Source organism: Benincasa hispida, chromosome 1 (assembly GCF_027475165.1).
Source record: "Benincasa hispida cultivar pf3 chromosome 1, pf3_genome.v1.1, whole genome shotgun sequence".
Taxonomy (NCBI): domain Eukaryota; kingdom Viridiplantae; phylum Streptophyta; class Magnoliopsida; order Cucurbitales; family Cucurbitaceae; genus Benincasa; species Benincasa hispida.
Genome location: NC_143478.1, coordinates 27,512,251 through 27,528,393, shown reverse-complemented (window position 1 = coordinate 27,528,393; position 16,143 = coordinate 27,512,251). Strand labels below are relative to the sequence as shown.

The 16,143-nt window shown below is 35.9% G+C and overlaps 1 long non-coding RNA gene across 1 annotated transcript; it reads left to right on the top strand.

The window, feature by feature from the left end:
* The first annotated feature begins 2,920 nt into the window (after positions 1 to 2,920).
* On the top strand, positions 2,921 to 3,987 carry LOC120092883 (uncharacterized). Its single transcript, XR_016528400.1, has 2 exons — positions 2,921 to 3,261; positions 3,484 to 3,987. It is a non-coding gene; the product is annotated as an uncharacterized LOC120092883 (long non-coding RNA).
* Positions 3,988 to 16,143: the final 12,156 nt, after the last annotated feature.

Below are 16,143 nucleotides of genomic sequence, written 5' to 3'. Positions count from 1 at the left end.
GCGCTCAACTAAGATTATGACCATTACAGTCTTCCAATGCATACAACTTGCTCAAGCCTTGTCCTATGTGCCCACATGCCCTCGGATATCCTTAGCACATAGCACTTCCCCAACGTATAACAACCCTTGGGTCAAGCTAGGTCTCAACTCAACGTCTCATGGTAAATCTTACCATCGCCTAGCCTCTTGCTAATGCATCCCTTATGACTAACGCTAGTATGTCATTATTGCTTGCCAACATCCTTAGTCTCTTGCTCAAGACCAATGAAAACTAACCTCACAAGCCTTATGTACCACCAGCCTTAGCAATACATAGACACTTCACCATGCGCCCACCATGGCTTGGCCTATCGTCTAGTTCATCGTTTAGCTCTTTCGCTCATTGCCTAGCTCATCGTCTACTAGCCCTTTCGCTGTCGCTCGTCATCTAACACATAGCCCATCGTATAGCACATACACCCCATCGCACAGCTTCATCGTCTAGCAATCTCTCATTGTCAATGATCTTACTGTTGCATATCTTTCGCTCATCGCATAACGCTAACACCTATCGTCTAATGCATTACACCTATCGTTTAACGCATCCTCTTATTGTGTAGTGCCATCGTCTAGCGCCCGCATCTATTGCACAACGCCCCATCGTCTAGCACTTCGCCTATTGTGTAGCGCTCATGCTCATCGTGTAGAGCCCATCATATAGTTTTTACATCTGTCGCCCAACGCCCGTGCCTAACACATCGTCTAGCGCGTCCGAGCTCATCGTTTAGCACTACCATTTAATGTTATCATCCAGTGCTTATGCTGCTTGTTTAGTGCCATCGCCTATCGTGTAGCGCTATAGTCTAGTGCTATTGTCTAGCGCCGCATACAACTACGCGATCGCCCGCGCGCATGCTCCAATGCCCAGTGCCTTGTGCAAACTTGTCAGCATGCATGCCCAGTCCCAGTGCCTTGCGCTCATTGCTCTCGCCCTCTCGCTCTCGCTTACATAACATCTCATCATCCTCGCGCATGAGTAACCTTTGGGAAGCGCCTCTTGCCAATGCTTTGGCCAACATGCATCCAACCCTCACAAGCTCAACGCATGGTTATACTTGGCTTCCGTTCCTATTCTCTTATAACCTCTATAAACTTAAGTCTCATCTCATGCGTTAATGTCACCAAACACATGGTTTCTTTTTGGCTTCATACTTAACCAAATTTTCACTAGTTAAGGCTTATCTCAAAGCTACTAAACAAATCTATTTAAACACCTAGAATTTTCTTCTCTTTAACATAGGATTTAACTTATACTTAGTTACTTCCCTTAATTTCCTACTTAAGTAAGGAAGTTGAAATCCGGGTTTCACAACTACAGAGTGGACCGCATCCGATAGTGTTGCCAGAATAAGGCACTCGACCTTATTCGTATACTATAGACTGCTTTTATTATTTACCAAACTCGATCCATCTTTATGTCTCCACATAAAGTTCAAGTATTCATATAATAGCCATGGATCTTAGTTTTTTGGATTTAGTCTTTATAAGTGCAATTTACAAATTCAATAACAACTTTATTGAATAAATTTCGAATAACATCTTTATTGATAATAGAATATGTTAACTTTACAAAATGCAAGTTTTAGGAAATACAACCCAACAATAAGGGTACAAAAGCAAAGGTGCCTTGAGGCCGAGTATAGGTCTCACGGTGTGAACTATGAGAGAGAAACATGATAGGAACAATGAAGTATCATATACCCTATTTTCCTCCTACTGAGTGTTTTACATAGGATTAATTTAACTTAGGAAAAACATGACTACTTATTTTTACTAAGTGATTGTTTAAGTTTGCCCAAATGTAACACTTAATTTGGATAGTTAAATAATTTTGATTAATGTTCATTAAACATTTGAATAAACTTTTAATCAACAATTGCATGCTTGAAGCAAATTTATCTAATTCACCTTCCAGGTCAGTGCCCAGGTAGGGGTATTCCGTTTCTCTCAACTTAAATACCTCAGCCTAAATAGAACTAGCATTAGACAATGGTTCCTTATAGATACATTTGCTACAACTTTAATATTTTATTAAAACCAATTTAATCCTATTAAGCTTATTAAAAAGATTAAACTAATTTCTAATCATATTAGAAATATTGTTAACTTAGATCTATGTGAATCATATTTTAAACTATTTAAAGAAAATGAGTTTAACCTAAATTTGCATGCAATTATTTATTATTGATTTTAATTTCTAATTTCATTTAATCATAAAGATTAGAAAATCAAATGAATTAAATTTAAACCAAACATTGCATTTGAAATCTTACTTAGGAAAGTAAAAATTATAAAATTACCTAAAGTAATGACATATGCTTCAAGAAATTTCAATTTTCATCACTTAACATACAAAACATTTATATACTAAAGTAATGAAATTAATAATGACATTCATCCAAACATTCTTACTATATATTATAACAATTATAATTAATGATGCATGACAATGTCATTAATGCATGCACTATATATTATAAAATTTATATTATATGATGCATGAACATGCTATAAAATTAAAACATGTAACCATATTATAACATTTATAATACTTATGATGCATGATTAATGCATAACCTATGGTGGGATTTTCTATATGGTTTATTCAAATTATTATTTTTCTTGTATCTTTTCCTTACCTAGTTTTTCCTTTTCAATATTTCTTCTTTTCTATTTCTATTGATGTCTATTTATTCTTTATTTCTCTGGATTTTGATGAAGCTAATTATTCAATAATAATATACAATTTTTTTTTTTAAAACGTCCCTTAAGCACTTTCGTGGAATCGGGCCATGTAAAAGATTGACTGATTAGCCCATCTCAAGAAGCTTTCAACTTGACAACAATTTTTTGTATATTTTTCCCCACACTCTTTAGATGAGCTGTTTCCACACAAAGTCTTCTTTGAAACAAGGTTTTAGAAGTGAGGCAATTTTTTAAAAAGGAAAATATTATATCAAGTTGACATGACGAAGTCACCCTGTGGCAAGTTCGCAGAACAATCCCAGCCTGCAAGCCTAAAGTCTTCACTACTTTTCATAATATTTATCTTGAAAATGAAGCCTCCACCCACATGTACTCTATTGGTTTATTATTCAACAAATACACATTTTTTAGTAGTTCTCTCTACAACCAGAACACTAATGGCTACCCCAAGATTTTTGGTCTTCTTCTCTTTGCTTCTTCTTGCTTTCAACTTTCAGACCCACGTTCTGGCAGCCCGTAAGTCTTCTTTTTCTCTGGTGTCTTTCTACAAATCTCGTTTTTGTTAAGTACAAACAAAGTCATCCCACATTAATTAGGGAAAGGGAAGAGACGATTTATACAATATAAATGACGACAGTTATCTCTATTAATATAAAGTGCAAAATATATGTGGACGATCAAGTTTTTCCTTATCAATTTTCAGAAACTATATTTCACCTGTTTCCTTTTTCCCTGTAGGTGAAATGGTGATGGAGAAGGATGGCAAAATAATGGGCCGGAGATTAATAGCTCGACAGCTGGATATCTCTTGGAGAGGAAATTATTCTCCTCCTCCTCCTATTCATCCTCCTCTACCTCCACCTCCACCTCCACCTTATTGTCCTCGCTCTCGCTCTCGCTCTCGTTCTCGTCCTTGTCCTCCTCGCTAATCTTGCAAAATGTTGAATGTTTGTGAATTTTTTCTTTAATTCCCTCTCTTTGGTGTGGTTGGCTTTGGAACGTTAAGGACCACTGAAAGTAAATTGTATGAACTTCTAATTTATTCTAAGGTTATGACCTTCAATGGTGTAGTGTGATTTTGGTGGAGCTAGAGGGCATAGGTGCCTTTGGAGTTAATTATAGATAATCCTTTGATTATGTTAATTAATTCAATTGTGTGCGCTCAAAGTTTTATAGGGTTTTGATGTAATAAAGATTGTTCTTTTGTTAATACAATGGGAACTATGTGTTATTGTCTACTTAGATTTAAGTTCATATAGATGAGTAATAACCATTGTGGGAGTATATGTTGCATATCAAGCAGAGAACCACACACCAAGTCCTCAACACGATGGATCGAGTTTATAGCTCAACTAGCATGAATTTCTATTACCAAACCTAAGGTTTGAGGTTTGGTCCCCATCTTACATATTTAAATAGTCACCTATTATCACTTCAATTTTAAGCTTTTTGGGAGTTTGTTTATATTTTTAGGTCAACTTCTCTATCTTGGAATAATATGCATGAGAATCTTTAGATGTGGAAATGATATTGTTTATATGAATGTTAACAATTTTTTCTAGAAATAAATTATATTTGTGTTTGGTTTGTGGGATTATTTTCAATAATTTAATGTAATTATTAAGTATTAAAATAATTTAAATTTAGCCTCCAATAATTGATTTATACTAGTTGATTCTAAATAATTAGTTGTTAGTTAATTTATTAATATTATGTCAATGTTATAGTATAATTTAAAACAATATAATTTAATTTAATTTTCATTCATCCAAGAAAAAAAGGAATCAGAAGAAAAAAAATGTGATAAAAATGAAAGGAAATAAAAAGAAAATAAATAAAATAAATATGTTTAGAAAAAATAGAAAGAAAAATATGTAAAAAATTTCAAAGACAAACAAGAAAAATGATTTAAAAAAAAAAGACTTGAAATAATAAATAAAAAAGAGAAGAAACGAAAATAATAAATAAAAAAATGAAGGAAGAAGGAATGAAAAAACGAAAAGAAAACTAAAAAAGAAAAAAAAAAAACATTCGGACAGAAGCATAAGTGGTTTAGTAAAAAACCCACCTATTACGGAGGGATATTAAGAACCCGTTTGACAACGTTCATGTTTATTGTTTTCTATTTCCCGTTTCTTTTTTTTTTTTTATAAAAAAAATGACTTGTTTGATAACCATTCATGTTTCTTGTTTCTAAAATCCGAGGAACGTTTTTTAAAACGAGACAAATATGAGGAATTATGTAAAATAGTTTTTACCTGTTTTGTTTCTATTTTATTTATTCCATTATTTTATAATTCAAAATTTGTACGTTAATAAATACCATGTGGTCACCACCATGATATTTCTCTCATTCTGTTTTATTCTTACAACTTGGGGTTTACTAATATCCTTAAACTTAGTATTTTCACCACATTATCTCATAAAGTGGATAGATTAATTTATATTTGAAACAAATTAAACATAATTAAAAGATATACATGACACTATGCAAATTATTGCTTCAAAAGCAAAAAAATTTCCTTGTAGTCCAATTTCCACCACCTAGGATAAAATATGAATTTCTCTAAATCCTATATGAGATAAAGTATCTCGTAAAAGATCAAATCTTAAACTTTATACAACAACGTCTTGTTATTCATAAATTTCAATTTTCAAACTCAATCGTCATACCATTGATTTATTTAATATAACTGAAAAATTGTATATTAAATGTTAATTAAGTCTTATGTAAGAATTGAAGGGATTGAATCCCATGCGAAAGCTCGTGAACATCATACGATTTAATTTTCAATTTGATTTTAAAAACGAAAAACAGAGAAGAACAAGAAAAAATAATTTACAGAATAAACATTCATAATTAAATAGTATGCTTTTCAAAGTAAAATAGAAAGGAAATAAAGGGAATTAGAAAACTTGCCCTTGTATAATAATTTCTTCACGATTTTCTCTCCTGGTCACTACAAGAATGCGAACGAACTCCTTGCCCGATCTCACCAACACAAAAATGCAGCAAAAAAGGGGAAAAACCTTTTGCGCACCACCATGAGGGTTTCTTCGTTATTCTCAAGGTTGAGAATCGAAGCGGAGTTATGAGCTCGCTCTTTGATCAATTTTAGAGAAGTAATTTGTTGAGAGAATTTTTTTTTTCCACAGAGAGTTTCACACCAAGCAACGTGAAGAAGGGAATGAGCCGATGAAGATTGACAACTTCTTTGTGATGTTTTTCACGATAAGAGGTTGAGAGATTCAAGCAGAGAGGGGAAGTTATAAAACTAACTCTCTCTTTCAAAATTCATTTAAAATTCAAAAATATTAATTAAATAAAATTAATTTTGAATTTTAAATAATTTATATATAATAACTAACTTTATTATATAAGTAACCAACCAACCATATGTTATATCATATATAACATACCTATAGTTTATATTATATCACATATAATGCAATCTATAATCTATTAATCTTTCAATAAATATGAATCACATTCATATTAATTTTAACCTATAGTTTTTATATGAATTACATTCATATAATTAATATTTGACTCATATTAAAATATTTGTTTCTCTTGTTAAAATTTTATTTTATTATGTATCATATTCATTATATTCATTATATTAATTATATCATATATAATTTATTTTGTTTAATTAATTTGAACAATTCAAATGAATCCAAAATTAATTCGATTCTCAATAATTCGAATTGAGCTAACGAGGAGATCTTATGGACCTATAGATTGAAGCTCCAATAATACTTGATTAGTTAATTAAATTCTTTAATTAAATTAATCAACTTTCATTAACTCCCAGCCATTCCACTAAAAACCAACAGCTGCACTCTTTGCACTATTGATATATTTCTCTGTCTATTGGATATAACAAATCAATAGTCTGTTGACCCTTCACAAATTACTCTTAAGTACAACGGGGCAGAATTATCGTTTTGCCCCTATAGTTATATCTAACTTCTTAAATATACCACTGATCCTTCTAATGAACAATTAGTTATAGTGAAACTATAACCGAACCCCTCTCGGACCAGGAGAGGGTGTGGTGCCACATTGTTCAAGCCTTGAAATCAACCCTTAAGGGAGGAATTTCTTTACTTACCCTAACAGAAGGGAAGAAATGATTTCCTTCTTGTGTCACTGCGTTCCCAACTCCCCAATCAGACGAGTTCCCAAAATGGTAGGCTTATTGAATCGACGAATTTGGCCACTCTCACCCATACAAATCAAAGGACCACCTCCATAGGCAGGAGTTCACAACTTACTCAGAATTTAGGTCAAGTCACCTACGGTCATTCTTGTGAAATTAAAGTCTCTTCTAACAACAGTGTTATAAAGAGAGACTATCCATTTCGTCGTCCGATCTTATACAAAATCTTTGTATAAGATACCCCAGCTCATATGTTTCCACATGAATGATCAGGATTATATCATTTGTAGCATTTTACAATAATTGTAACAACATTTGTAACAACAATTTGTAGCACTTTCCAAAGGTCGTATCCGTAGTGTCACTTGTAGAATTGGTATGGCAACCCTAGAGGGGGGGAGGGGGGATGAATAGGGTTTATTTAACTTAATGAAAACTTTTTACTAATGTGGGCCCAATTAAATTAATTAAGGCTTTTTTACTAACAAGTAATTTAAACAATAATTTCATGCAAACTAATTCAACTCAAAATAATCAAGAAGTTAACAATATTACTTTAAAGTACGTGATACCTAAAGGCAAACCATGGGTATGTGATACCCTAATTTATTGTATTTCTCTATAAAACTAAAAAACTCAATGTATTCATATGTATGTTACCACTGGATTTTTAGTCCAAGTGAGATTTATTGGGTTTTATGTGATAAAACTCGTAGTTTATAAACAATAAACTCATTCTGTAAATCGATAAAGTTGTTATCGAATATATGAATTGTTTATTTCATTTTAGAAATAAATCTAATAAACTAAAAGATCCATGACTATTACATGAGTACTTGAACTTTATGTGGAGACATACAAGTGGATCAGGTTTGAGTAAATAATCAAAATGATCTATAGTATACGAATAAGGTTGGGTGTGCCTTGTTCTGGTAACACTATTTGATGTGGCCCACTCTGTAATTGTTACAAGGAGTTGTAAGGTGCTATAAACGAAGTAATCCTGATTCGTTCATGTGATGACATGAGGAGTGGGGGAATCCTATACAATGAGTTTGCATAACATCGAACCAAGAAATAAGTCACTCTTACTTTATAACGGTGTTTACAGTTTAAGACTGACTATTTCAAAGCGATGACCAAGGTAACTTGATCTTAATCCTGAGCTAACTATGAACTCCTGTTTATTTAGGATTATCCTTAGATTTGCATGGATGAGGATTGACTCAGTAGTGTCGGCTCAATAAGCCTCCCATTTAAGGGGTAAGATTGGGTAGATAGCTAGGGACATAGTGTGCAAGACAGAATTCACTCCTACCCCGCTATTAGGAATAGTAGAGAGGTTATTCTCTTAAATGCTGACTCTGGGTCTTGAATAAGGGGCCCCATCCTCTCATTGGCCGGAGAGGAACTCGGTTTGAGGATCAAATCACAAACCAATTGTTCATTAGAGGATCAGTGGGACTTAAGGAACAAGAGGTAATATCGGGGGTAAAACAACCTTTTGACCCAGCCGTTATTATGAATAACCTATGAAGGGTTATCTTAATAATTATGGTTACATCGAATGGACACAATATATCTACAGTGAGGGGAGTGCAACTACTTGAAGGAACTCATATTAAAGAGATTCTTGAGTAGAATCGGATCGTCCAAATTTCATTAATTATTGAAAACAAAATTTACAGTAAACATACAGTAGATATGCATTTAAAGTTAAACTAGAACATGCTTTTATAAGAAATAAAGAGTTCAAGATACATTACCCTTGAACTTTGTTTCACGTAAAACTCCCTCAAACAGTCACGAACTCAGTAACTCTTGAAGACCTTCTGCAAGATTTTCTCGAACTAAACAATACGGACACTACCACAATGAGCCTTTGGTATTCTTGGGGTGAGAACCCAGGAATGGTGGGCTCTGACTATTTTAGTTAGGAGGGATGGTTTGGGTTGTGAAAGAAGATTGAGAGAACGTACAGAACTATTATGCAAACTCAATCGTTCAACAATTCCAATGTTACCCGTTCAAGGAAGAAGAGAAAACTATTTTTTTTTTTTTAATTCCTCTTGCCACAAAAAAAATAACCACCCACTAAGGTGGTTGGAGAGAAAAGAGAGAAGTTATTATTCAAAACAATAAATATAAATAAATATGATAACTAACTTATCATAGTATATTTACTATATGTTATATTAAATATAACATATAACCTATAGTTCTAATATTGTATCATATACAATATAAACTATACTTTCTTTTCTCTATTTTATGACATTTAATATAAATCATATTTATATTAAATTTAACAACTATGAATCACATTCATAGTAAATATATTTGAATCTCATTCAAATATTTATTTCCTCCCATTAAACTATAATGTATCAAATATATTATGATAATTATATCATATATAATTAAATCCCTCTTATTAATACGAACAATTCAAATTAACCCAAAAACAAATTCTTAACTAAAGCTTTTTGAGCTACCAAGGGGACTTTATGGACCTGTAGTTTGAAACTCCAATAGTACATGAATAGTTAATTAAACTCTTTAGTTAAATTATTTCCCATCCGTTACTGTCGGGCACTCCACTAAAGACCGATAGCTACACTCTTCGCACTACAGATATATTTCTTTGTCCATTGGATATAACCAATCAACAGTACGATGACCCTTCAAATTGCACGTAAGTACAGTTGGGCCAAATTACCGTTTTGCGCTTGTAGTTACATCTAACTTCTTAAGAACCACTGATTCCTCTAATGAACAATAGATCATAGTCCTATTATGAATAAACCCCTCTCGGGCTAGGAGAGGGTGTGGCGCCACATTGTTCAAGACCTAGAATCAGCCCTTAAGGGAGCAATTTATCTACTTACACTACTTGCTTTGGGGAAGGAGTGAATTCTATCTTGTGTAGCTGTGTTTCCAGCTCCCCAATCAGACGAATTCCTAAAATGGTAGGCTTGTTGAGTCGACGATCTGGCCACTCTCACCCATACAATTCAAAGCACCACCCTCATAGGCAGGAACTCACAACTCATTCAGGATTCAGGTCATGTTACCTATGGTCATCAAGCTGCCTACGACAGATGCATAGGGGATCCGTCTCATATCCTCAACCTCTTGAGGTGTCTTAGGACACTGTTCCTTAGACAAAGTAACTCTGTGCCTGAAAGGCAATAGGCCCCTTTTGGAGTTCTGCATCGAATACTTGACAAGATGAAGATAGTGCTAGCACTTTGTTCTTTTGATCTCGAAAAATCTGAATACCCAGAACAAATTAAGCCTCTCCCAAATCTTTCATTTGGAATTAGGTTGCTAGCCAGTTCTTAAATGTAGTCAGTAAACCTATATCATTCCCAATGCGTAGGATATCATCTACATATAACATAAGAAAAACTACTGAACTGTTGATGATCTTCTTGTAGACACAAGGCTCAGCAACATTTTGATCAAAGCCATAAGATTTGATCCAGTATCAAATCTTATGTTCCAAGATCGAGATGCTTTTTTCAGTCCGTAAATGGACCGATTAAGCTTGCAAACCTTTTGCTCTTGACCTTGGATTATGAATCCCTCAGGCTGCACCATATAAATGGTCTCCTCAAGATTTTCATTCAGAAAAGTAGTCTTGACATCCATTTGCCATATCTCATAGTCATAATATGAGGCAATGGATAGAAGGATTCAGATAGACATCAGCATGGCAACAGGTGAGAAAGTCTCCTTATAGTTGACTCCATCTACCTGGGTATAACCCTTTTACACCCCGTTTCCTCTTGTAGATCCATTTACAACCTATTGGTTTAACCCCATTAGGTTGATCTACAAGATTCCATACTGAATTGAAGTACATTGACTCCATTTTGAGATCCATGGCTTTGATCCATTCATCTCTGTCAACATCCTCCATTGCTTTCTTGTAAGACAATGGATCCTTAACTTCGCCATCAGCTACCATATCTAGAATTTCTATTAAACCAACATAGCGAATAGGTGGATTCGTAACCCTCCCACTACATTGAGGTTTCCTTAACACTTGAGGTGAATTTGACCTACTAGATGAACTTACTTCAACAACTCTTGTTGATGTACTAGGCTTTTCAACAACTCTTGTAAAAGATTTAGTAGTTTCTTTGGAAATCTCATTCAACAAAATTTTGCTTATGGGTTTGTGCTCCCTTATGTGGTCTTCCTCAAGAAACGTAGCATTTGTCAATACAAATACTTTGTTTTCTTTTAGGTCAAAGAAATAACCACCTCTTGTTCCCTTGGGGTAGCCTACAAATAGGTATAACCTCGAACGTGGTTCCAATTTCTTTGGATTAGCCTCAAGCACATGTGCTGGGCAACCTCAGATTCTGAAATGACATAAACTAGCTTTACGACCATTCCATAATTCCAACGGTGTTCTGGTAACACTCTTGAAGGGAACATAGTTTAGGATATACGCTGTAGTCTCCATTGTATAACCCCAAAATAAGTCAGGTAAAGAAGCGTAACTCATCATAAACTGAACCATGTCCAATAGGGTTCGATTTCTCCTTTCTGATACACCATTTTGCTGAGATGTACCAGGTGTTGAGAGTTGGGATACTATTCCATGTTCTATCATACAGTTCTGGAATGTCAAATCTATAAACACTCCACCTCGATCAGATCAAAAAATTTTAATGGTTCTATTTAATGTGTTCTCAACTTCAACCTTGAATTCTTTGAATTTTTCAAAAGATTCAGAATTATGTTGTATTAAATAAACTTACCCATATCTTAAATAATCATTAGTGAAAATGATGAAATATTCATAAACTCCCCTAGCTCATACATTCATCGAACCACAAATGTGAACCCCGAATCCCAATTTCTCTAATTGAGTATGTTCCCTATGGAGATTAGTGTGATGAGTAGGTTGATGTGGAAACTAGGGTGAAATGGTAGAGAAAAGAGTGGAAATTAGAAGAAAATAGGAAATTTGGAAGGTTAACTTTTGGGGGAAAATTTTGGAAATTTGGCTAAGTATAGAATTTTGTGTGTTAGAGTGGTGTTGATGCGTTGGAAGAGTTGTTGGTGAGGGCATGCGGCTGAAGAAGGAAAAAGAAGATGATGTGTTAGAAGGCACACGGGTGGCGAGGCACGCATGAAAAGATAGCCATGCGTCGAGCAGCCTCGGTGATAACTTGTAGAAATACAAGTTATTTATGCCACCTTATCTAGATATTGCGGCCAAAAGTTAGTAATTATGCACCAATTGTATGGAAATTAACCTATAACAATAATTATAAATGTTTGCAATTACACCCACTAATGCCAAAAAGATGGAGGACAAGCCAAACTTTACACTTTTTACAGGAGACCAAGTCACCGTTTGCACTCAAGGCTCATGAGAAACTAATCAACGCATCTCTGTCACATTGCGCCTGTCGATCAACCATGAAGAGACGATTATCGAAGTAACGGCGCAATGCGACAGTCGGTCTAGAGCTACACTTCGACCGCATGTGGTAATAAAAAAAACACTGCATGCGAACCCATGTTCGAAAGATGCAACTGAGCAACGCGAGAGCGGAGGATTGAGACACGTGTACAACTAACAGTTGTGCAGAATTGATGGTCTGATTGCATAACAAAAGGAATAATATCCCTCCATCTGCGGAATTACCATAACAATCATGTGGGGACCACAAGGTCGGAGTCAAAGGATCTGCTTCTATAAATACCCCAGTGATTTCAGAGAAAAGTATGCTATTTGATACTGGGCTAAGTGCTGTAAGATTTTAGAAGAGAAAAGGCTGAGTTGAGTGCTGAAGAAAAAAAATCCGAGAAGAGAACGAAATAAGGCCGAGAGGTGAATCTCAAATCCGACCTATCATATACTCGATCGAAGCTCTGTGTAGAGACCCCTGCTATCAGTAGAGCAAGCGTGAGAGGGAAACTCTTTCTACCATTGAAACCATTCGATCCGGCAAGCAGATCTCCATCGAATCTGTGCCAAGACATTGGCACCGAATTGTATCTGTTCTATCTCTCTTTCACTGTATTCCATATTTTCTTTATCTCTTCATTCACACATCATGTATCAAACACTTAGTAGAAATATTAAATGTTTCGATAGATTTCATTTACCATTTTCTATCTATTTTCGTTCACCCATTAGTCACTTTCTTCATGATGTTTTCTTAATCCCGTGATGAGCAACATGGATCACCAAGAACTTAATATGTATTAAAGTTATAAAATATGTTTAGCTAATGCATGCTAGACTGCATCTTCACCTGTGAGAGCAGAAGTGAAGATGTCATTCTAATCTATCGAGAGAAGGTCAGAAGAGTGCGTTAACTAAAACGAGTAGGACTTCTAGACATGGAAGCAACCTTGCATTCATTACGTTAGACTCTGTTTCACCACAGACATTTGGGAAATGCGGTCGATCACTGAGAGGTGTATGCTAAGAGAAGAGCGGAACAATATTTGTACCTTCAATTCAATTAATAACTTGCATTGTTTGTAATACTTATCTTTCTCTTTCTAATCTATTCACAAGACTTGTCGTCGCATCCCACGTCTTTGCACAACCTTCACAGCTAGCCTTAATCCAAGTATCTTGCACATAAAGCCTGTATCTTGTAACATCTAGCTTAGGTTTATTGTATTTTTATGTCTTATCGCATCTTTACTGCTTTCCTTTATTTTACTGCAATTTACATACTGTACACACCATTTATAAAGAATTAAAAAAACATGGTCGCATATACCATGAACATACCGCAATAATCAGAACCATTTCCCCGTGTTTGACCTCAGATCACACCGAGAAACTTACGGTGAAATTATACTTGGTTCCATCGTAAGGAAACTTGTGACAACGCAGGGCATACTACCTGAGCAATCCCTAATTAATGCATAAATAGTAGTAGTATTGCATCATTGTGAGCATTTAATATCATACACATATCCCATCGCGTTACACTCGGCCAGCGCCAAGGCCATGCATCGAGCAGCCTCGGCTAGCGCCCAGGCCATGCGTTGAGCAGCCCCGACCAGATGCATGCGTCGAGTGGATATGCCCGTGCGTTAAGCGCATTGTCGAGCGGGCACGCCCATGCGGTGAGCACCCTGAGAAGCAGCCATTTTGTGAGTCGAGGTGCTCTGCCATGCAGCCAAGCACGCAGCCCATGCCATGTACACGCAGCCCATGCCATGTACCCATGCGAGCGAGCGAGCGATGGCTAGCACATGTCGCATGCCCATGCGTCGAAGCAGCACTCCCATGTGCCTAAGCACCCAGCCAAGCGTCAAGGCGTCACGTGCAGCCCATGCAGCCAAGCACACCCATGCGTCGAGCGGCCAGCGTGCCCATGCGTCGAGCGGCCAACCCATGCAGCGCGCCTATGCGTTGGTAGCCAGCATCATGCGCCCATGCCAAGCAAGCCGTGCAATGTTACCTAGTGAGCTATGCGTCGAGGATGGATGGTCACTCTATGCGTTGGTGATGATTAGCTCCTTGTAATGGCTAAGTTGAATTGTAATGATAGTGAATTGGCTTGCTATGCGTTGAGTAGAGGCTATGCATTGCTTATGGACTAGGCGTTGAGCAACCAAGAGTTGGACGCATACAAGGATGAAATCATCAGGATAACATCATCAAAACCATGTGTCTTCTTGGGAGGAAAGCCTTAAGCCTTAAGAATTTGAGGTGGTGGCATCAGATTGGAGGCCCATGCGTTTGCAATGTGGGAAGAAGACACTTAGCTTGCGATGACCACAACATTGCGTTAATGGGATGAGAAAGAGATACTTGTCAATGCAGCCAAGTAGGTGGTGTCAACTCCGGAGAAGGTTTGGATGCCTATAAATAGAGCCAAGAGACTTCATTCTTTTAGATCACAACTCAGAAATACCGTAAAAGAGTGGGAGAGTGGAGCAAACCTTGCATTGGAGCCAAATCGATGCGTTAGACATAGATGACGCATTAGACAGTGAGGTCTGAGGGGGACGCATCAATTTGGGACGAGAAGTTCTCCAAATTTACATGTGCATTTGGAGTGATTCTAAAGCCACCTGAAATCTATGAAAGTCTATTTTTTAGAATAGGGCTGTTGGAAGAAAAGCTTGAATTGATCGGGTTGCAAACTGAGAAGAAGACAGAAGGGTCAGGCTGTTAAACTAGTTTGGGCCAGTATTGAAGATTCTGTGATTCCGGCCAAACCACAAGAAGTTCTATGCTCACATTTTAGGGTAAGCTTTCTGAGACATTTTAGAATATGTTTGTAGAAGGATGTATCTCAAAATAAGGTATAGAACTATGAGTAATCTAATCTGTAAGTTGAATCTAGATTCTAGGGGTGAAAAGAGAGCCCGAGGTAGAAAAGGGAACTATTAGAGTGAAAAGCTCCTAAGCAATCAAAGTGAGTGGCTAAAACGTTTTGACTAAAACATTTTCTTAAATGTTTGAGTACAACGTGTTATAGAAAGTATGTTTTAAAGCAAGAGACCGCTCCCTCTAATTTTTTTTCTTTATTTGAATTTTTCATGCCAACTAGTTTTACAAAGTGATTTCCAAGCAAGCTATGAATTTTGTTTTAAACGCATGCATGAGTGAGAAGTTTGTTAAAAATCTATTTATATGTGTAGCATGTGTTAGTATCTTTAAAGCCATGTTTTATATGTGTTATACTTTACATGCTTTAAAGAGAAAGTCATTTTTGACTAGTTTTACTTAAAACGCGATACCAAAGGACATTTGAGAAGGTATCTGCTTAACTAGATATTGAAGGACATTTGAGAAGGTATCTGGTATTGAAGGATGTTTGAGAAGGTACCAAACCAACCATATACTGAAGGACATTTGAGAAGGTATCTGAGTACAAGTACCTAAGGTATGACGGTACTTAGTATGGCCACGTGCACGTAGGTAGAGTAAGAGATTGAGCAAAAGAGTTCTCTCTTGACTAGTAGTTGGTGTTGGGATTGTTTTTACCCATGGTAGGGTTATCCTCAACTGAGAAATAGATTTACTATTTTATGATTAAAACAGCTTTATATGTTCTATGCTTGGAAAATGTTTATACTGCAGTACAAGTATTGTAGAAGCTTATATTTCAGTTAAACTCTTTAGTGAGATTTTGCATGAGAATCAATTATCTTTCTTAAGTCACCCACTGGGCGTAAGCCCACCCCATTTTCAAATGTTTTCTTCCCCCCCATAGGTAGCGGTCAAATC